Here is a 23,916-nt window from a genome sequence, read left to right on the forward strand (position 1 = left end):
TGTGGTCTATTATGTAGCTTTGTAGCTAATTGACCCATTTGGTTTTCCAAATTTTTCAGTGTTGCTGCTTGGATTTAGATCAAAGCGTCATTCTTTTCCCTGTACACTTTCAACAAGTTCTCCAAACTGTTTGATGCCTCAGCTTGAGGTGGTTTTGAAGCTTGTTGATTGTATCCTTAAGATTAGTTGGGTCTTTGCTGCAATAAGTTGTTGCTCGGTCCATTTCCTTGGTTGCTCCAAGAAAAGTTAGGATGATTACGCCATGAAGGATTGTAGAAGTTGGACTGGGGTCCTTGTCCACTCCTATTTTGATATTGGTTCCCCACATACTACACTGACTTAGGATTTGATGGACAATTCTCAAAAGAATGACCTTCCCCACAGTACACACAAGAAACTGTTTCAAATGGACTTGGTGGCTGAGCCGCAAAATTATTAGTACTATTAGAGGTTAACTATTTTAACATAGAGGAAATAGACGATATCTGGGATGATAACGGAGTGAGGGAGTCAACTTCATAAACTTTGGCTATGCGACTTCCTGAAGCTATTCGATTTGTTGGCCATTGATAGTTATTACTCCCGATCCTCTTGATGATCTCATAAGCCTCATTATAAGACTTAGACAAAATTATAACCATTTGCGGAAGCATCTACCATCAATCTTGTATTTGCATTGAGACCATTATAAGATGTCTCCAACTGGATACAATGAGGAATCCCATGATGAGGACACTTACAAAGTAACTCCTTGAATCACTCCCAAGCCTCATACAAAGACTTGTCATCCAATTGTTGGAAAGTTGTGATCTCGTTCCTTAACTTAGCATTTTTTCTAGGTGGGAAATACTTAACCAAAAATCTCTCTGCTAATTCTTGCCATGTAGATATGGAACTTGGTGGCAATGAATTGAGCCATGCTCGTGCTCGATCTCAAAACGAGTATGGAAACAACTTCAACCTCAATGCGTCATCAGTCACACTGGCTATCTTGAATGAATCACTCACCTCCGTAAACAATCGAACTTGGAGATGTGGGCCTTCCGTGGGCATACCACTAAATTGGCCCACCGTTTATAGCATTTGAAACATCACTGGTTTCAATTCAAACTGGGTTGCCTCAATATCTGGCCTTCTAATTCCTGGGTTTAACTCACTGAAAATTGGCACATCATATTGTCTGATGCATCGATCCCTATCATTGGCAATGAGGATAAGATTTCGTACATAATCGGCTTCACTACCTTGGCATTGATTCTGATTTCCAAGGTCCATCTCGACATGTCTTTGAGCTGTTTGTTCACGTCTTATTTGTCTAAAAGTTCACTCAATTTTAGGATCTACATGGAGTAAATCGATAATTCAACCTATGCTCATAAACACCTGAAAATAAAATCACAAAAATTAAAAAGAATAAGTTAGTAAGGTTAGAAATAAATAAATTGAAAATAAATAATTTCACGAAAAAAATGACTATGGCAACAATTGACAATCCCCGAAAACGGCGCCAAAAACTTGTAATGCTTAGGTTTGTGCAAGTCTACATAGTCATTATCAAGTAATAAGTAAGTATCAAGTTATCGTCTCCACAGGGATTGTATTTGTGCTAAGTCAGTTAATTTATAAAATTATATTAACAATTTGGTAAATAAAAACACAATATAGTTGAGAAGTGGTGATTAAAATATATTAAACTAAATGCAATGACCCCTAATGCAAATTATCCTAAGTATGCAAACTATATGAATGAAATAGATTTTATTAAAATTAAACACAATTTGCAACAATTATAACATAAATAAATTAGGACAATTACTTTAATTAAACTCAATTTATTATCAACATGCTTAATAACATTCAGAAAAACATTCCATGACAACTCGATCTTTCATGAGTTTGGAAACCACATTAGTTTCTTTCGGAATCCTTTACTTAGTAAATATGCATTTTACTGATCCTTATTTACTAAGGGTTTCTTAGCATTCATGTGAGGTAATAGGGACGTGTTAGGTTTGAAACAATTTAATCACACAAATCTAAAAACTATGCAGATAACAGAGCTTGGTTAGAGTTGTTATGCAACCTACAATTCAATCGTGTTAGGATCTAAATTGAGCATGCACATTTCAATTATGCGTCCATTAGCCGTCGTCTGGTTAGGATCGCTCAGCTAATTCAGGTGCATTTCAAACACGTATGAACGAAATGCAAACTTTATTTTAATTGAAAACATGATTGATTGAGGTACAAACATTATAAGCATGAATCAAATAACTAGTATTTAATCAAGCAATCATCCTAGCTTAAATAAAATTCAGCTAACATTTTTGTAAATGAGAACAAAGAACACATAGTAAACATCTTTATATAAATTTAAAGAAAAGAAAGATTAAACCCAATTTGAAGCGGCTGTCACCCAAGACTCTGACTGACGAGAGTCCTTCGTTCCTTTGTTGAAGGCTCTCCAAGGTAGCCGACCAAGGGTTCTTTAAGAGACTTAATTGCTAAAATCTCTATGAAGAGATGATGCTAGGTGTGATAATGGAAAAGGCTAAGAGAAAAAGAGAGAATGATGCTTGATGGATGCTTGAGGGATGATTGAGGGATGATGAATGAATGATTGAGAGGGTCTTATTTATAGGTGAGGAGAGAGAGATAGTTTGCTAAAAATAGGAGTTTCCATCTTTTAAAGCATCTTCAATGGGTGGCCGGCCATAATTTTAGTACGTTGAGCTGATTTTTTCTTGATTCTTGGTCAATTTGGGTGCAACAAGAACTCAGGACTGAGATTCGATCAAGTGCAAATCTTTAGTTAAATCTCTAATGTCTTCAACTCTTCAAGGACCTTGTTTATGGACAGCCATGTGCAGCCGAATTTTGGGTTGACTTGGTCTCCAATTTGAACAGTTTTGTAATCTAGCAAAGCTATCAGACCTATCCAAAATAAATCAACAAGTTAGAGGACCAAAGAATTAAATTTATCCAATTTAACTAATTAAAACCCAAATTAATAATGAAATATTTTAAAATGAATTATTAAATATAATTTTATATTTTATTATTTAATTTAATCATGCATGACCCACTTTGTGTCTTAAAAAATATAATAAATTCAAATTAATATAAAATAAGCCATTTATTGCATGAAAACTATATAATAAAACATAAAATCACATTTTAATAATTTTTATGTCCTAATTTCATATTTTCACATATTTCATTAATTTATTAAACAATTACTTAGTTTTAACAATGGATTTAAGTAAAAAGGTAATAAATTACATAGGAAAAATCCTACATATTTTTCTGTTTACATGCATCTGTTCAATTTCGTAATTCGATTGCCCCTAAATTGTTGCATATTATTCAATTTAGTCATTGAAATCGAAATTACCATAACTTTCAAATTTGAGCTTCGATTTCGAAAACGATCTCAATTTCATCCTTCTACTGCCCCCTATTATCTATATTTATAGAAAATTATCATTAGTTTTGAATTTATTACACTTTAGTCCTTATGTTGAAAATTAACAATTTTCACTTTACAAATTAATTATTTTTCATATCTAAACTTCAAATCCTGCTATTTAACAGCAAATTTATAAATATTCATTAATGGAAACCTATAGAAACTTTAACAGTTTTGAAAAATAACACTCGAGTTCACTAAATCGAGCTTCCATGATTACAAAAACACAAAATTTACGAAAAACAAACCTCAATTGGCTTACCATTCAAGAGAGATGAACATGAAGAATCAAAAATGGCTTCATTGTGTTTTCTTTTGTGTAAAAAAAGTGGAAAGAAGTAAAATGATGAAGATGGTCACTTAATTTATGTTTCATTATATTTTATTAATAATTTAATATTATTGAAATATGTATTTCTTATAAATTCAAGCACCAACTGCCCACTATTTTTTAAAAGTGGATAATTGCCACGTAAATACTTGAATAATTACCTTTTAATTCCTTTTTACTAAAAATCAATAGCGATTAACTTCTACGATTTTTACAATTTAGTCCTTGTACCGTACTTAACTATTCAATTGACAAAATTAAATGATCAAAATTTAATTAAAGTTTATACTAACCTCGTAAATATTAAATAGTAATATTTATTGTCTTGAACATTAGAAAATGGGGTTCCGAACCCACATTTTTCAATACCACTAACTTTAGGATCATTACATTTGTACCTTAATTAACTATCAATTAGACAAAAATTACTAGGCCATATTTTAATATATTTCTATACTAGCCTCGTTTACAAAAAATGGCATTTTAGAACTGTAATTTTTGATACCACAATAAATCGGGTCGTTACAAAATAAGTCATTCAATCATGAATTCATGTCATACACACATTTACATTACGATAAACAATATATTTTGAGTCTTAATCAAGCTTACGAAAGCTCTTTTGTTGACCCAAGCATGAAATAGGACCAAGTTGTAAAGTTTCAAAATTTCAGAATCGACGTCATGACATCACTTCTTCCATGTCGTGATGTTGCCAAAAAATTTATCACGTTGTGACCTCAGGCCACTATACGCCGCATTGTGACTGACTGTCGACTGATGTTTCGATGAGGAATATTGTTCGTCGGGACATGTACTCTGTTTTTGGTAAAATTTGAGCCATTTGGTACCTATTGCAAGACTACCATATAACCTTCACATTTTGAGCACAATTGACTAGTTTTACTGCATTAAAACATTCCATACACATACCGAAACAAGTATAAATAACTAAATTCATCCTTACATCAACTTATAACATCTAAACAATCTTTAAACATATCATTCGTTTATCAAGGTATACATGTCAAACCATTAACCAAATACTGTCTTTAACACTATCAATTCACATCCAAAAACACCATTTCAAATGCCATATATACAGCTCATACCATTTACCAAAAGCATGCCATCTCAACATGGAACACCTGTTACCCAACCCGACTACCGAGTCTCGGTGTGGAGTGTGTAACAGCCCGCCCAACAGGGTCTTCGTAATTGTTTCTATTTGTCTTGTAGTATTGTAGCTAATTATAGAATTCTGTGTATACGGCATTTGGCGAACTCTTAGGTTTGGCGAGTTCTGTGGTTTGAAGGACTCTTTTTCTAAGTATCTGCCCAACCTAGATGCCTTGGGAGAACTCGTTAAGTTTGTAGTTGTTTAGATTTGTTTATTATTTCAAAATCGTGCTTTGAATAGTTAAGTTGAGATTTAGTTCAAATGAAACTAGACTATTGTAGATGATAAGACTTAGATTATGTTAAGTGCACTTAATCACAAGAATCAAGAATGTTAGCGAAATTATTTGATTTTTCCACTAATCCTTGTATTTGTGCTTAAGTATATAAGGATAGCGATGGTCTTTCTAAACACCTTTACATTTTCTTCTTCCTTAATTTTCTCTGAAACTCTTTGAAACCTAAGTTTAGAAAACCTCTTCAGAGTGAAGGTTCGCAGTATTTAGCTAACTTATACATTAGTACCAACTCACTAGTAATTATTTATGAACCATAGGTTACTCTCTAAGTCATTTATGTGTTCCTCGTTCTACATGGATAGATATTAGTATAGTTTGGGAGGAAGGAAACTAAACTAGGTGTTGTTAGCTCTTACATGCATGATCAGATTTGATAGATTAATGATTTGATATGTTTAATTATCTTCATTTTAGCTCAATAAGCTAACAAAAGTCCAAGCGATAAATGCAATGGACTTGCTTTGTAGATTGTACTACAGTTTCTAGTGAGTTCTTTCTTACTTTCATGAGTTGTAATTTTCTTTACTTTATAATTCGTGTAAGGTAAATAATCCTCCTTTGTAATGGATGAAAGATTTTTTATATGGTGTTGTGTCGGTAATGGATATCCAAAGTCTTTAGTCTGAGTACAGTCTGTCTATGAGATAAACTAAGCACAATTCTTCATGCTTAAGCTACTACCATTTGCTTCTGATATGTATGATATGATATTATCTAATATGTGGTGATGGAAATGAGGAGATATTCTTGTGTAGCCTCCGGTAAGGCAAATATATTGCAAACCAGATTAGTAGATCACGATAAAACATGATGTTCTAAATGAAAATGATATGAGGAGTTAAGGGGGAGAACGTATGTGAATATGAATGAATGGTATGTTTCTGATTCTGAATTCTAGGTATGTGGCTGGCATGGAGATAGATTTGTCTGAGTTATATTAAGTTGGCGTACTGAGTCTGTCTGTGTTCTGTATATGCCATTGGTCGTGCTAAGTGTATGTGTGTGAATCCTTCAAAAAGGTTAAAATATAATATCAATAATTTTATTTATGATTTTCTTTGGAACTTACTAAGTTCATATAAACTTACTCTGTTACCATTTTTGCTTCTCAGGCCTACTGACTGAAGGAAGGCTTTGTGAGACGGACTACGCCAAAGTGTTTCTTTTATTTTGAGCCAACTGCTTTGTGTTTGTATCATGCATGACTCATAGGTGTGGCACATAAAAGTATTTTGGAAATGATTTGTATAAAGAGCTTTTTTTATAAGACTTTTTTTTTTATAAAACTTCTATTAAGTTTCTATACGTGGTTTTAAATTAATACATTTTGTTTAATGAAGTTATTATATTTGCACTTATACGACAAAATGGCTTGAATGTTATTTAAACTATTAATGATTTAATTTAAATTGAGTAAAGCAACATCTATCAAACGATTTATATTTATAAATTTATAAAATTATAAAAGCTTCTGCCAAAAATGTTTTTAAGTTAGTTTGATTTCAAGTAGTGACACACCATACTCAAATCCTATCATAGGGTCGGATTTGGTGTGTTATAAAGTGTCACAACTGAACTGAGTTTGTTTAAAAGCCCTTACAACAGAGGCAAATTTTTAAATAAAGCTCATTCTCCCAACCTCGAAATCTAAGAAAAACTACATGGTTACAAATGTATTCGACCCCAAGGCAAAACCTCTAAAGGTATCCGCTTCCTATGTGCATCTTATGATGATCTTAGATCTAACACAGTCTAGCTTAGTCCCTTTTTGAGTTCCTTACCCAACTAGTCTTACATACATAAGCCAAATTCTGTAAGTTTAGAAAAACTTAACGAGTTTCTTCATAATGCTACTCAAACATAAATCCTGTCTCATAAGGGTCTTAGATGAAGAGAAACTAAATACGTTTGACTCTCTACCTATTTTAGGACAATATTCCTCAACTTGAAGTGGTGGTTAGACAATAAATTTATTTTCCCTTGGAAGATCCTATCACCATTTGACTACTCCCTACGTTTCCTCAGATGTCTCGCCATACTACCAGACTCTGTACTTCTTGTTCTTGCATTCTTATTTTCATTTATTCCTAGTGTTGGATTCTTCTCTTTATCATGTGCTTCTAAAGTAGTCCTTCAGCTTACCCTCTGAATGATTCCTTTTAATTATGACCTTGTTGGCGAACCTTCCGCCTCTGATTAGTCATTGATATACTTCTTTTTCGACCGTAGTCTTGAAGGACTTGTTAACGTTCCATACATTGGGCTAATTAGTAAAGACCCACGCCACTCTAGTGGAACTAGTTCCACTTGGGATGAATACGGGTCAGATTATTTCCTTGTAATTTACCTTGTTCACGATACCTTGCTTTTAAGTATAACATGATCGTCCATAGTGAACCGCTTTAGCCTTTAGTGCCAAGTAGACCATCATCAGAGTGATCATCTGTATTCACGATTTCTCTCATATGTTGGTTCTTATAGAACTAGTCATCTGGCTGGTATTTCCAAATAGTTTCCCCTATGGATAGGAATAGTCTTGACAAACATATCCATCACTAGGTGTATCTCTCTTTGTAACCCTCTCTGTTAATAGGTTATAACTAACCCCTCTCTTCCTTATGGACTAACTGGTGTACTTTATCTTAAATCTCTAGCTCACAGAGTTTCTCCAATCACCCTCTGGCGGTTCTTAATGACATATCCTTACCTATGATCCTCGGTTAAACCATATTTCGTTCGCCTGTCCACCAAGCACCACTAGTGTTTCATCTCTCATGACTATTTCTTGTTGGGTTACCACCCATATGCCCTACTGGCTTTCATGACTACTATTCTAGCAGTCTTTTCCCCACTTCTATTACTTTTATAAATCATTGGTTAATTCTTTTGACCTGCTGGCTAACTATTGCGTGTCCATACTTCTTTTTTCCTTTTAACCCTTTTTTCTTGTTTGCAGAATTTCCCACTATTGCCGCCTTGATTGACCACTCGTGTTTATTATCCTGGCAGACTACCCTGTGTTTAGTGTCCCATTTATTATCCCGGTGAACTACCTTGTGTTTAGTGTCTCGATGGACTTCACAAGCTGTCTTAATCGAGCTATGGTCTTACTCGTCAAGTTCCATGTCTAATGTCCTAATGGACTCCATTGGTTGTCATAGCTAAGCTACAGTCTTACACCTCGTAATCCTTGTGTTTACTATCCTAGGGAATTACCCCGTGTTTATTGTCCCGACGGACTATACTGGTTGCCCAAAATGAGTTAGGGTCTTATACCTTAAACTTCTTAGAGGTTTCGCCTTAAAGGACCTTACTATCGTTGCGGTGTCACCCCATAGAGCTTGCTGACCGTCGTTGTGGTGTTGCTCTGTTGAGCCTTAAAATTTTTGACACTGGTTCATCTTGTATCTACCTTTGTGATCGAAGACCGAAGTGTCCCCTCTGTAAGGCCCGGAGCTTCACACATTGTGACTTGCTCCAAACAATCTCGGATGGAAGAATCTTAACGGAATTCCAATTTCCCTAGTCCTCCGTCCATTCCTCCATTTCCCGATTCCTAACTTTGATGCTCGAACACCAAAGTGTCTCCACCATAAGGCTTAGAGCTTCCCTTATCACGATTTGCACATAGCAACACCGTATGACGGTATCTAACAGAGTCATCCTTTCCCAATCCTAACTTCATCTAACCCATCGACATATTTCATCGTTATAATCACACGATATATGCATTTCAATTACATACTAGCATAGAGTACGCTATCTATTAAAACATGAAATCATCACTATTTCATACACATTGAACTACTTTGGTGTACACCCATATACCATAGAATCCGACCCATATATAGCATACACAATCAGTAGAGATCATTCATCATTCCAAGAATAGAATACAAAAACTCACCTAATGCTTCTTCGAATTATCAATTTAGCTTTTCTTAATTTTCAAACTTAGTGGAAACTGGGTGTGAAATAACAAGCATGACCATTACCCAAAGTTATGCATAAAATAGATTTCAAGCCATGATATCATTAACGGTTAACAAATACATAACAACTATATAAATGCCACAAAACCAAAATTTTAAATGATTGGAAAAATACAAAACCAGAAATAGGGTAGTGAGAGCTTTTCATTGACCGACTTGACACATTCCACAAGTTGATAATCTACAAGAAAAGGGAGGCAATGAAGTAAGCATATTGAATACTTAGTAAGTCCTTATGAAATTTACTTAACTTAACATTACAACAAACTAACATTTAAAACACATTTGTATTTAACATGGCATCGTTTGGCATATTTTGTAGCATTATATACAAATAATCATATACAACCAATGGTTAGTCAATTTACATATCAAGAACTTATAACATAAATCATATATATTACCATTCAATTTGGTATATGTACCAACCAAATAATAATCCATTAGAAAGCATATATAGTTACATTCATGTTCAATCCATTTCAATAATTTCATTCCCACTAAGTTACATTTTATCCTAAAAGAACCTTTGCAAATCCAACTCGGATACACGAGACAATAGTGCTCACACAAGTTGATAGTGATCAAGGTTGCTCACACAAGCTGAAATTTATCACATATGCTACCATCGTGTCGAGGTTACAAATCTAGGCTAAACCAATGATACATATAAAACATGAATCTACAACAATTTTGGATCTCATATAACCATGTAAATCACTAATCAATTCCATATTAGACCTTAATGCCATGCCATACGTATCCTAATCCTTTACTAAGTTCACGCGAGCATTATTATCGTAATCATATCATTTCAATCCTTGTAATAGCATATACATCTCATACGAATCTAAGAAACATTCCATTTCCATTATGGCACCTTGTACCTATTCATTAACACCACATTTTTCATACTTTGCAATTTAGTCCAATTGATGCCAAAATCACCAAATTCACATTTATATAAACTAATAAGCAAATAGTTACAATTCAATTATAAAATGACACAAAATAGTAAGTTCCATATGAACTTCCCTGGAAAAACAACAAACAAACAAGTCTTTAAAGACTAATTAGAAATTTTGCCTTTTTCTTGATTATCTTTGATTTGGTTCAATTCCCGATCTCTATAATAATTCAATTCAATTAATCAATTCCAAACATTTTATAACATCGTATTATATGCATGGCTCGTTTTAATTTAATTTTTTGAATTTCCCCTAAATTTTTGCATTTTATTCAATTTAGTCCCTAAAACTAAAATTGCCATAGCTTCCAAATTTGAGCTTCGATTTCGAAACTGATCTCAATGACATCCTTCTTTGACCCTCTATTATTAATAATTATAGAAATTTTACATCAATTTTGAAATTTATACACTCTAGTCATTTTAGAAAAAACTAACACTTTAAACTTTACAATCCTAGTCCCTTTTCATATCTAAGCTTAAAATCTATCAATTTAACACCAATCTATATAAGAAATCATCAATGGAAACTTTTAGAAACTTTGACAGTTTTGCAAATTCGCACATGGGCTAGCTAAATCAAGCTCCCACAATCTCAAAAACATAAAAATTACGAGAAAAAAACTTAATTGAACATACCAATCAAGGGCCGGATGTTTGGAGCTTTAACAATGGCTTCCCTAGGTTTTCTTTTCTGTTTCGGTGGAAGGAGAAATATGAAAAAAATTTCCACTTATTCAACTATTTATACTTGGTTTAACTTTAATTAATTACTTAATTATTTTAATTAAACCTTATTAAGCAAAATTTAATCTAAATTAATAAAGTTAGTGGATTTTATTAAAATCCACCACCTTTTGACGATTTAATAATGATAAAATTGCTCAATTGGTCCTTTGGTCATTTAAAAATCTATAGCAATAAAATTTTACAATTTACTCCCTGTACCTTAATTAAGTATCAATTCAACAAAATTATTGGAATAGTTGGGTATTGTTCTTGGGTTTCTACGCTTAGTTTTAGGTCCATGTTTTGTCTCTTGACTCCAAAGAGATCCAAAGGGGTTGGTGGAGTTGATAGGGAGCATTTAGGGTCCATTAAGGAAAAGCTTTATTATTTTGGCCTTGGTGGGGTTCAAACCTAAGTGAAGTGGTAGTGCTCATACCTGTTAAGACCTTTTAATGGATTCGGTTCCAAACCCATAAGGGCATAAATGATAAAACATTTCCTCAGTGAACCTAGGTGCTCCTAATAAATTTCATGAAACCCTTTATCTAAGAATTCATTATTTTAGGCTTTATTTTTATTAATTTTTACTTGTATGGCTAAATTTGGAAGATTTTGTTGTTGGATGTGTTTAAAATGTGTTACAACCCACACTTGTGTGTTAATTATGTTACTTGTAGTTTGGTTGTATGTTAGGTTCATGTTTTTTTTTCTTTTTTTAATGTTTTTGTTGCTACAAAATTGGCCTAAAACCTGCAATTCTAGGATTTGGTATTGATACAAAGTAACACCATATACCTAACCTAATTTACCAAATCTGAATATAAGATGTCACAATACTTACATACTTAAATTTCTTTTTATCTGCAACAAACCATACTCAATGTGCCTCTTATTTATTTAAATTTTTTTCTAAGACAATAGGTTTGAATAAAACATTTATCATTTGTCACAAGCTTTCAAAGGTAGAATAAAACCTTACAACATTAGTGTTTGATAAAAACAAATATATTTATAGCATGTATTACTATTTTTCATTTGAAAAACATGTTTCTATAGATGTCCCTCTATATAAACAATATTGCCCTCAATCTACAACATTGCGCATCCCTGGCTTGGTCCCTCCCGGTGCACTGGTTCAATTCTAAGACCTACATTGCAACAAACACCCATAAGTTTAAAGGAACTTAGTGAGTTTCAACTACTTTTACCTTTAAAAATGATGTAGGATTTCTCAACTTAAGAGTTTTGGTCCTCCTTTTAGACTTTAGAGACTACATTTCTGATTCTTGGTAGATAACAATACGTCTGTCTCTACTCTTGAATACCTTATAAACGATCCATTTGATTGGCGGGTCAAAACTTCACCCCATAATTTGAACCCTATTTTGCTATCTCTTTAAAGATGGTATTTGAATACATTCTCCAAGTTAATATTCCTATGGGTACTACTCTTTGAACAATTCTATTACTGAATCTAGTGGTCACCAAACACAGTTCATACCAAATCTTCCAATTAAACCAAAAAACATCCTCGGATGAATGTACAATTTTGATCACCAAATAGCATTCCAAATAGTGTTGATAATAGTGTGCGAATTCGTAGGTTTGGCGAACTCTTAAACCACTGCACCTTCAGATACGACAAGCTCACTGTTCTGGTGGATTACTAAGGTGGATTCCTTAGTCAAATACAATGCTAAGAACTCTTTCAAAATCTAATTCCAAGATATATCTAGATTTCACGATAAGGGTCGTCTAGCCACTTGCCATTTAGGCACTATAGAATTTTTCATACAATCTTTCCATGCAATATGCCATAAGGACCTTTCTGGTACTTCACCACAAAGGCCTTTCACAACATTAACCAAAAAGGCTTCCCAGATAATAGACCACAAACAAGATTAGCCACAAAGGCTTTTCACAAGGTTAGCCACAAAGGCTTTCCAGATAATATGCCACAAAGGCTTTCTGAGTAACCTGTCTTGTTTTGGTGATATGAATTTGCATAAACTTAGCATTACCTGAGGTTTACCCATCATCATCCTAGGGGCACATAACAAACCTATAAGATAAATACGGCTCATCCGCCATTTCAAGATTATGTTATAGCCATGGTCTTTTGACATAATTTCCATATTGGCCTTTGTGTTTATTATCTTGGTGAACATCACCAGAGCACCACTGTAGAGTCTATTATCGTATCACATTTTTTCCCAACACTCTGCCTATACCCCTTTAATACTAATCATACATTGTCATTCATCACTCAAATGACATAATGAACATATTTACACAGATTTCGTTCATACTCTCAATCAGACCTTATTTCTTAACACTTAACTTCCTATATATGCTTGCCATACATCGTCATTACCATTGAGCATAACATACATGTCAGTACATATGTACAGATGCTTTATAGATAATCACATGAACAAGTATATATACTATAGTTTCTCAAGAAGACATGCTTATCTAAGTCTACAACAATCATATAAAGGATCAAGATACTATGATGCGTAGAAGACGGGTCCAAAGATTCACCTTAACTGTAACCTCCCAAACCTGGCCTAGACGTTATGGCTAGATTGAGAAGGCTACATTAGCCACCAAAGTGGCTAAGCTAACTTACGTTACTTTTAAAGACCTTAAATAAAATCATTTTAGAGAAAACTGTAGTTGTACTTTGAGTTAGTTTAAAAGCATTCATTCATTAGGTCATGTATACTTAGGATTCATTTTATTGTTGATAGTGTAGTTTTAGAAAAATAGTTTGCTTGTCGCTATTCAAAAAAAACTCAATGTTAAACTAATGCAGCGGAAAAACCATTTTTCAATCTATTTTGGAAACTTGGTTGCCTTATCAATTTATTTTTCAAAAATGGTTCTTTTGCAATGCAGTGGAAACTAAGGAAAAATATCAAATTTTACTTAAGCCTGATATCATGCATTGTCCAATTATTATGCTTGAGTAATCCATGTATGGAAAACCCCCAAAAGAAAAGTTATCAAGCCACAGACCTAAAGTCATCAAAAATTTCAAACCAAAACCAATAAAGATTGACTAATACTTATAAAAAAAATCCAAGGTGCAAGGTGATTCTCCGAATCCTGAGTCCAGTCCTAATTTCGAGGTTTACTTGAAAAGTAAAGCTTAGTGTGAGTCGAATAATTATTAAAATAGACAAAAACATTAGATACAGTGAAACATATTAGCATTAATAGAAGAAAACAGAACCATCATAAGAATTTCATATCATTACATAGCCACTATCAAATTGATGTCAAACGATATATGAGCATGGGACATCATTCATTTGAGTAATAATCATTAATTTAGATTCCATTCAGTACAACACAATACAACACATATCATAAATCTATAACATTCGAATATGTCGTGAGCATGATGTAATGCAAAAAGGTTCCTACCTATACCATCCACTACACACCACGAGTTCTCTCGAACCCGTCATTCGAACTCCAAAACATTATGGGTTTAAGCCCGTTATGGTTAAAACCATTGATAATAATATGTAGAAAATTTTCCCAGTAAAAATATGATAAATAGCTATTCCCCTCGGTACTCTAGGTGCAATGCACTGACTACGAATAATGTGGACTTAATATGCTCTGATACCCCACAAAACTCCTCTGTCAACCATAAAATCCTAACCCAATGCATATGCAATATGTCACATAATCTCATACATAATCATATCTCAATACTTTTCATGTTCATTTGACATGCTCAACATGTCCTCAATAATCAGATACTTTCACTAAATGGAAACAGTGTTCCAATCTTTCAAATTACCATTGTGTTGGTATCAATCAATATCGTTCAATTTCATATACTTTACGGATTTTCATTGTGCATAAATAACGCCCTTTTTAGTATAAAATATAACAAATATCTCATGCGTTTAAATCATACATAACCTTAACATCTCAACACATTATATCATTTAGTCAAACATTCTCATATCTCATAACTCAAATATGCAATTACAAACTTAATGAAACATTCATACTATCAAACTAGCAATTTTCCCAACATGTCAATCTTTTAAGGCTCGAAACATACCTGGTTCAGCCATTCACAAAATCAATAATTTGGATATTAAGCCAATCTAATCAGCAAGCTAATTTATCAAATATAACGTGATATTTAAATTTTCAAACAATTTTGCAAGTTTAGGACCAACACCTTAGTTTTCGTTTCCTCGTAACACACTAGCAAATCTTCCAAGTTTCCTTAATAATTCCTTAAATGATCCGAAACCAAAATTCAGCATAAATTCCATCAATTTACCATTAAACTAGCCCCCAAACACCCACTTATGAATTCAAACCAATATTTGAAATTATAACTATTTTATGAATCCAAACTTGTTAGATTGCTTACACTTTATCGATGCGAACCGTACGTACAATCGTTCTTCGCCTTTACGGATGATTTGGGGCATTTGGGTCAGCACCTAATTCAATACTATACTAGAAAATTAGTAGCTAATTAATGATTAAATTCATTCATTTAATCAATTCATAACATTTACCCAACAACTATGTTGAAATAACAAACTAGTTATCATTGATTACACTTACAGTTCACGATTTGTGGGATCTGATTGGCTAATTTATCAAGAACGTCTATCCCTAATTAACATGTGATTAAAGGATGATTAGGATCGTTGAAGAACACAAATTAATTCTGGAAAAATATGCATAGGACCCAAGAAACAAAATAGTCACCTTTCCTGCACATTGGCGCACGTACTACCACCCATGGTGACCAAAATTGGGGCTGAATTTTAAAATGGTTTGAGATCTCATTAAAATCTAGAAAAATAACTTTGAAATAATTTAAAATCTCTCAAATTCTAGATCTAGAAATTTTAGTTTTTAATTCACAAAATTACTCAAGAAATTAAAACGAAACAAGATCTTACCCAAGCTAGTTGAGAGAAACGGCAATGACACTTTCTTGGCATTGGTTGGGATCGATCTTGAAGTTCAAGAGTTTACATTTGGGGATGATTTAGTTGAGGATAAATTTTAGAAATAGTGTAAATGAGATGGTGCACAATCTTGATGCAAAAAGAAGAAGAAATATATGGTAAAATGGGAGGTGTAGGTGACGACAATAATGGAAGAAAGAAAGAAAATTGAAGAGAAAAAAAGGAGAGGAAGAGGGTGAACGGCTAGGGTAGGGAAAAATCAAACTAAAGGTTGAAAAATAATAAAAAAAATTGTATTTATTCTTAGGGTTCAATGGTATGGATAGCATACACATGAAAAAAACAAGGGATTTTGTAAAATTTAATTATTTCGCAAGGGAAAGGATTTAAACTTGGGACCTCATTTAATTTCCATGCTTTCTCATGTTTCTTTTAACCATTGGGCTTTTTCCTAATTCTTGAAATAATTTTACAATATTTATTTTTTTTAAAATCATGTCACATATTAGGGTGTAAGGAAAAATTTGCAAAATAATAAAAATGATTCGAGATAAGGGATTTTAACTTAGGTTTTAAGGAACGTTTCACTAACACTGAACCAGCAAACCAATACCTCATTTATTTCCTAAAAATGAATAGATAATCTTAACAATAAAGGCATGGACACTCTTTCACGATTCACATATACGATTCTACTAACCCTCAATTTTTGGGAGGTTACACTTCTCCCCTCCTTAAAGAAATTTCGTCCTGGAAATTTTCTTAGTCACAAAATTTGTTACCAATTTTCCTTCAAATCGGGCCACCAAGCTTTCGCTGCGCAACTTTGATGCCAAAACAATTCCAGATAATGAGTCTCCTTAAATTCCTAACATATATCTTGCAGATCTAAGTACGAAAATGTTACTAACAAATTCCTTTACCCGAATTCCCAATTTTAATAGAAACTCTATTGGATTACGCTTACCCTAATATCTACAAATCGAAACCTTAGCTAATCTAATAGTTTCTACTACTATAACATTTCATTGAGGTCTGGCTCCTCTAGTCCACTTTAAAGGTCACAAATTTGGACCAGCAGAAGCAGATTTTTTTCCTTTTTTGAACTTTATTCTTTTCCTTTCTTTTTCACTCCAAGCGTTTAGTCTCTTCATCCATCTTAGTCCTCTCAACCATAATCTTGAAAACATTTTCTCTGACTCCTAACACCGCTTGGGACATTACATCATCCCCAACCTCCTAGTTTCCTCCTTTAGAAATAGGCGCAATCACGATGTCATTCGTCTCAGGGTTAAGCACAATTCATTGAGAAGTAAATGACTCAAATTGGGTAGCTCGATGGTGAGCCCATTGTCCCTCATTCTATGTTTATTTATTATGTATCCCAAACTCTTGAATATGATCTACAATTTCAGAAAAGAAAATAATCACTAGCTAACTTCAATCAATCTTCAGTTTCCTATCTTACAATTTCAAAGAAAAAATTAAATACTAACTAATTTAGTTTTATGTCTATAGTAATACACCTCAAGTGTTTACCTATAATTTAGTAGTAACTTTTCTATTGCAATTAACATCAGAGTCTCGGACTTGATTTTCTTTGTACAATCTCATTTTTAAAATTCTTTGTGGCTTGTTGTTTCCCAAATTTCTCCTTTTTCATGTATGCATGCATGCATGTAGACTTACATAGATTTAAAAACTCAATCTGAGGTTTCGAGCCAAGGCACTGATACCACTAAATGTAACTTCCTAATCCCGGCTTAGACATTACGGCTAGATTGAGAGGGCTACATTAGCCACCGAAATGACTAAGCTAACTTGCGTTACTTTTGACGACATTAAATAAAATCATTTTAGAGAAAACCATAGTTGTACTTTGCGTTAGCTTAAATGCATTCATTCATTAGGTTGTGTATACTTAGAGAAAACCATTTGCTTGTCACTCTTCTTTAAAAAAAAACTCAATGTTAAACTAATGCATTGGAAAAACCATTTTTCAATTCATTTTCGAAACTTGGTTGCCTTATTGATTTGTTTTTAAAAAATGGTTCATTTGTAACTTAGCAAAAAATAGGGAGCAATATCAAATTTTATTAAAATCTGATAACATGCATTATTTGCTTAATATGCTTGAGTAATCCATGCATGCAAAAATCCTAGAAGAAAAGTTACCAAGCCATAGACCAGAAGTCATTAAAAATTACAAACAAAAACTAATAGAGACTGATTAATACTTATAAAAAAATAATCTATGTTCCAAGGTGATTTTTCGAATCCCGAGTCCAGTCCTAATTTCATGGTTTACCTGAAAAGTTAAACACTATTGGGGGTGAGCTTATGAAAAACTTAGTATAAGTCGAAAAATTATTTAATTGGACAAAAACATCAAATACAGTGAAACATATTAGCATTAACAGAAGAACATAGAACCATCATAGGAATTTCATATCATTACATAGCCATTATCAAATTGATGTCAAATGGTGTATGAGCATGGGACATTATTCATTTAAGTAGTAATCATTAATTTTGATACCATTCAGTGCAACACAATACAACACATATCATAAATCAATAACATTTGAATATGTCATGAGCATGATGCAATGCAAAAAGGCTCCTACCCATACCATCGCTACACACCACGAGTTCCTTAGAACCCATCATTTGATCTCCAAAACATTATGGGCTTAAGCCCGTTGTGATTATAACCACCGATAAAAATATGTAGAAAATTTTTCCAGTAAAAATGCGATAAATCGCCATTCCCCTCGGTACTCCAAGTGCAGTGCACTGAATACGAATAATGCAGACTTAATATGCTGCCGGTACTCCACGGAACTCCTCCGTCAACTAAAAAATCCTAACCCAATGCATATTCAATATGTTACACAATCTCATACATAATCATATCTCAATACTTTTAATTGGCTTAGTGGTTAAATGTGTTATTTGTTTCCAAAATGTCTAATGTTGAAGCCCCCACGCCCCCACGCTCTCACTTTTAATTTTTTTTATAATTCAAGAAGGTCAAACCTCCCATTGTAGTCCCATGTAGTTTCATGTAAGGAGGATTTCTTTCCAATTTTGTTGAGTCAACATTCCTCATTTGTTCCCCTTTTCACTCATTTACTCCCTCCATAATCCACTTTTCACTCCCCTATCCCTAAACATGCCTTTTCTTTCCCTTTGACTACCTTGGTCGGCCATCACCTAGACACTATTCTACCTTGGTTGAGTGTGTTATTTGTTCCCAAAATGTCCCATGTTCATGCCCCTACACTCTGACTTTTTATTTAATTTTTTTACAATTCAAGAGGGTCAAACCCCCCATTGCCGTCCCATATATTTTCCATGTAGGGAGGTTTTCTTTCCCATTTTGTTGTGTCAACATTCCCCATTTGTGCCCCTTTTCACTCCTTTATTCCCATTTTGTTGAGTCAACATGCCTTTTATTTGCCTTTGACTACCTTGGCTGGCCATGCACCTAAACACAATTCTAATTTTCTTTTTCTAATTTTTACTCTCGACCTCTTCTTTTAGCCGTTCCTCCTCATTACTTCTCCCTTTTCTCCTATTTTTCTTTATTTTTCATCACCTAAACCACTACCTTTCATTATTTTTCCTCCACTATACCACCTCTAAAGGCCAATGAACCACCACATCATTGTTGTCGTCGCGCCGTTGACTACCAGCAAAATTTTTAATTCTTCTTCTTTTCTCCTCCTCTTACCATAAATAATTATTTTAAATGTTAAATTCTAATATTTTGATATTGGAAAGGATTATTTTTACATCCTAATTCTAAGTCATTTATTTTATAATTTTTCTAGCTAGTTAGAATCCTCCACCTTAATCGACTCTCTCCGTGGAAATTGTTGAGCCCTAATCCTTTCAGTTTTACTTAAGTTGGAAGATCCTTCGTTCATAATATTCTTTAGTAATTTAATTTTCGATTAAGTCAATTCTGACATTGCATATATTTGTACTTTCATAAAGTGGTATTCAAAATCCCGGATCTGTAACCCCACTTTTTGGAAGAGTGAGATTGGACCACTGATTAAGTAGGTAATACTCTTCATCAAAAAAAATAAGAGTTATTCTCTAAGATAACATCATTCTAATTCGGTATGAATTATTTTTACGTAAGGACTCAAGATTTGATCTCTCCCTTTAGAAGTTTGAAACGGAGTCGTTGTCTTCGGATTTGCGAAATCAGGTGTGGGGATTTATTTTGATAAAAACGGTTGATATTATTGCTAATTGAGATAAAAATATATTTATGAGAAATATTTAATTACTATTTAAATAAAACTCTAAAAAGTGATATTGGATTAATACATTGAGTATTCTTATGGATTGATTAAACCCGATATAAAGGAGGACTCCAAGTAAGTAATTTCGAAACTTCAGATCTGTGATGTTTGTTTTGTTAAATGATTTTTCTATTAAATATGTTGATATGTGGTTTCCTAATACCCATGATATGTGATATACGGCGATATTGGATTAGCATGTATTATAAGCATGACACTGATTTATAGGTATTCTGATTATGACTCCCATGTTAAGCATGTCATTATTCTAATTCTGATTCACATGTTAAGCATGCCATTGTGTTAAACTATAATAAGATCTGATTCGCATGTAAAGCATGCCAACTGAAAAATCTGTTATGTATACCATATCACATGCTCGGAGATGGGATAATACTGTACAAAGGAAGTATCTAGCAGTATATGTACAAATTTCTGGTGGCTCGACCACAATAATTTGTTTCTGGAAGCTCGACTACAATATCTAATGGCTTGTCCATATTATTGGTGCCATATTCGATCAACAAGTTCTGGGGAACTCATTATGGTGTGTAGCAGAGATGGGTAGGAATCATTTTCTGAAAAATATGCAATGTTTCTGAAACAGCGTTGCATTTACATCGTCATGTGCATTCTAATAAACGTGTTTCTATGACTATATATTTTGTAAAAAAAATATGATCTATTAAATTGATGATATGTATTAAACTTTGTTGCTATTATTTGTAACCTACACTTGGCTTTGAAATCTCACCGCTTTAATTTCTGACTTTTCAGATAATAATCGAGGTTAGTACTTGATATATTTTGGGCTCGACTTACGGAGTTGCACTCAAAAAGTTTTAGGAAAACTATATTATATTACAACTTGATATATTTTGGGGTTATATTTTGGGACTTGTCTTTATTTCTGTGGACTTTGGCTTAGGATTTTTGTTTTTGGATTGTTTTGCATGACTTGAGTTTTTTCTTTAAAAACTATCACATAGACGCGACTTATGAAATTGATAAATAAAAACTGGATTTTTCAAAATAATGTCAAACTCAACTCAATGATCGTCTTTTCAAACTCAATACATTGTTTTCAAAACTCAACAATACCTATTTATTTAAACTAAAATTTTAAAAGATATATCAAATATAAGTTTTTCAAAATGACGAATAAGTTTAGTTATGTTATTTTTCGTTACGACATTTACTTCAAATATGTTGATTTCTAAAAACTATCAAAACTTGAGTTTTCCTAAAGATTGACGTTTTCAGCAAATTCTTTCAAAAGGAAATTTGTAGACAATATTTGGCCTTTCTAAAGCAAATCAAAATGAAGTTTTAAAAATAAGAATGATTATTGAGATAAAATGGTTAAATGGTTTTCTACACCATCAACATGGCAAATGTGATCTTCGAGATTCGGCCATAATGTATAGGTTGGGTTTAGGGGGTTACAAGTATTGAAAAGTGTTGAGCTACGATTAAAGGATTTGAACAGTTGGCCTTTATAAATACTGGAACTTAAACACCTTCCCAAACACTTTACTATATCATCGAAGCACTAGATATATTTTTTATCAAAGGTTTTCGTTTATTTTCGTGTTCAGTTCACATTTTCTTTTAAGGTAATTCTCCCTTCCCTTTTATTTTCATTTTATTTCAAATGGTTAGAAAAACTACACATGGAAGAGGCCGTGGTGGTCCTACCCAAAGTAGCCGAAACAGTAATCCCAGAAATGCTACCATGATCGAACCTAGAGGTCCCGATGTTACTCATCGCATGCTTTCCCCCATGTATAAATGTAACATGTCTGGGGAGGAGTTGTCTCGCCACTTAGGAGCAAAAGGTATCCTTCGTCTCAACTTCGCATTCGATGTCTTTTTAGTTTAAGGAGCATGTCACCAGATTGACAACACACCAAGGATTTATTCTTCCCCTCTTTCTACTCGAGGCTAGTTTCCATTTGCCTCTACATGTTTTCTTCTGCTCGGTGCTCAATGAGAATAGAATAGCACCAGGGCAACTCTCTGCCCTTACTTGGTAGACATTGGTGGCCTTTTCATAGATTGTTGTTTGCACAATGATCCACCTATTCTCAGACTTTTACTAAAGATCTACCAACTGAAACTAAAAAGGTAGGGTCCTTCGGTTGGAATGGCCCATTTCAGTACATGTTAGGGGTTTAAGCCCATAATCCAAAATTGGGCCTCAAACCTCCATCTCAAAATGAATAAGTTCATGAGGGTTAGTTGCAAACTCGAAACTAGTTTTGCCTTTCCCACCTTATTGTCCCTACCCCATGAGGATATTTTCCAACAAAGTGAACATGTTGATTCTGAGGTCGCTAGGAAGCAATATTAGCAGTTAAGGAAGGAGTGTGTCCTGGATTTAGGGAAGAGTGTTAATGTTTGAAACTTCTGCTAGTACTGTCTGCAATGGCTGAGTCCAAACGATCATTGGACACATGATCTGCTACTTTGGGTGGATTCCAACAATGTCCCTTTGCTGAGAGGGTCTGGCCTTACCACACAAACAATGATGTGGCACAAATCTTAGTAGGGAGGACGAGAGAGCCTTCCTTATACTTCTATGAGCATTGTGGACTACGTCTACGCCATTGGAATATCATTTTTCATGGTACATCATCTGCTTCTCCTGTTGATGTTGCAAGGTCTACTTCCACTTCTCATACCTTTATGCCCATCTCGGTAAGCAACATGGACACATTAGCCATATTAAATTTTTTACGTGAGAATGAAAGTGCTACTACTACCCCAACAAGAATAGTAGTTGCTAAGGAAAACTAAAAGAGACCAAGGGTGGAGGGAAGCATCCAATGTACTGAGGACAGTGACTGCCTACAACTGACTCGATGTAGACTTAGGAAAGAACCTGCTCCTTCAATAATAGACACTTCTCTAGGTCCTGCCCTTCCTTCTGTTCTTACCCTGACAGAAGAGTATGCCAATTATACATATTTTCAAGTCCACATAGTTGATCCTTCTACAGCTAAAATTCCACCGGAGGCAACATGCTCAAGCCAGCCATAAGCTCTTTCTAATCTCTTGCCCAATAATGTTTCAACTGGTAAAGTAGATGAACTTTTACCATGGCAGGATCTCTTAAGGTTAGGTCAACCTACCTTCTCACTAGGCATCATTCATTAGTAGCAAAACAATGTCTTCCCTCAATAGGTAAAAGAGGCCTTCCTCTCATTTCTTTCCTCAGATCCTCAATTTTCCCTATTCTCGGTGTTGGCGAGGGCTTCCCAAGCTTTAGTAGTTGAATATGCGCTTATGAGTTAGGCCTTTATGGAGACTTGTAAGCAAAACAACATTACAATGCCGGCTTGGAAGAAGGTGTACACTTTAGCAAACAGTCTTTAGCAGAACTACGCTAGGCTCATGGGGCAGCCTTCAGCTAAAATAAAGATCTAGACTCTTGCATTTTTTCTTGGAAAAAAACATGTAAGTCTAGAAGACCGGGACAGATGGATGAAAGAAGAGATCAACCAACTAAAGGCTAGAGATTCCTCTTGGAAGGAGAAACTCAAGTCCCAAGAATAGTGTCACTTATCAGAGTTGGACCATATATGCCAATCCTATAAGAAAGCTCTGAGAAAGTACCAAGAGGACACAAAGAAAAACTTGTCAGAGGCTTTGCTCATACTGATGTCCA

At 33.9% G+C, this 23,916-nt stretch overlaps 1 non-coding gene across 1 annotated transcript; it reads left to right on the forward strand.

Annotated features, from left to right (window-relative positions):
- The first annotated feature begins 718 nt into the window (after positions 1–718).
- Positions 719–825, forward strand: LOC121214975 (small nucleolar RNA R71). The gene has a single exon (XR_005910710.1). It is a non-coding gene; the product is annotated as a small nucleolar RNA R71 (small nucleolar RNA).
- Positions 826–23,916: the final 23,091 nt, after the last annotated feature.

The sequence above is a fragment of the Gossypium hirsutum genome, chromosome D02 (genome assembly GCF_007990345.1).
Source record: "Gossypium hirsutum isolate 1008001.06 chromosome D02, Gossypium_hirsutum_v2.1, whole genome shotgun sequence".
NCBI classification, from domain to species: domain Eukaryota; kingdom Viridiplantae; phylum Streptophyta; class Magnoliopsida; order Malvales; family Malvaceae; genus Gossypium; species Gossypium hirsutum.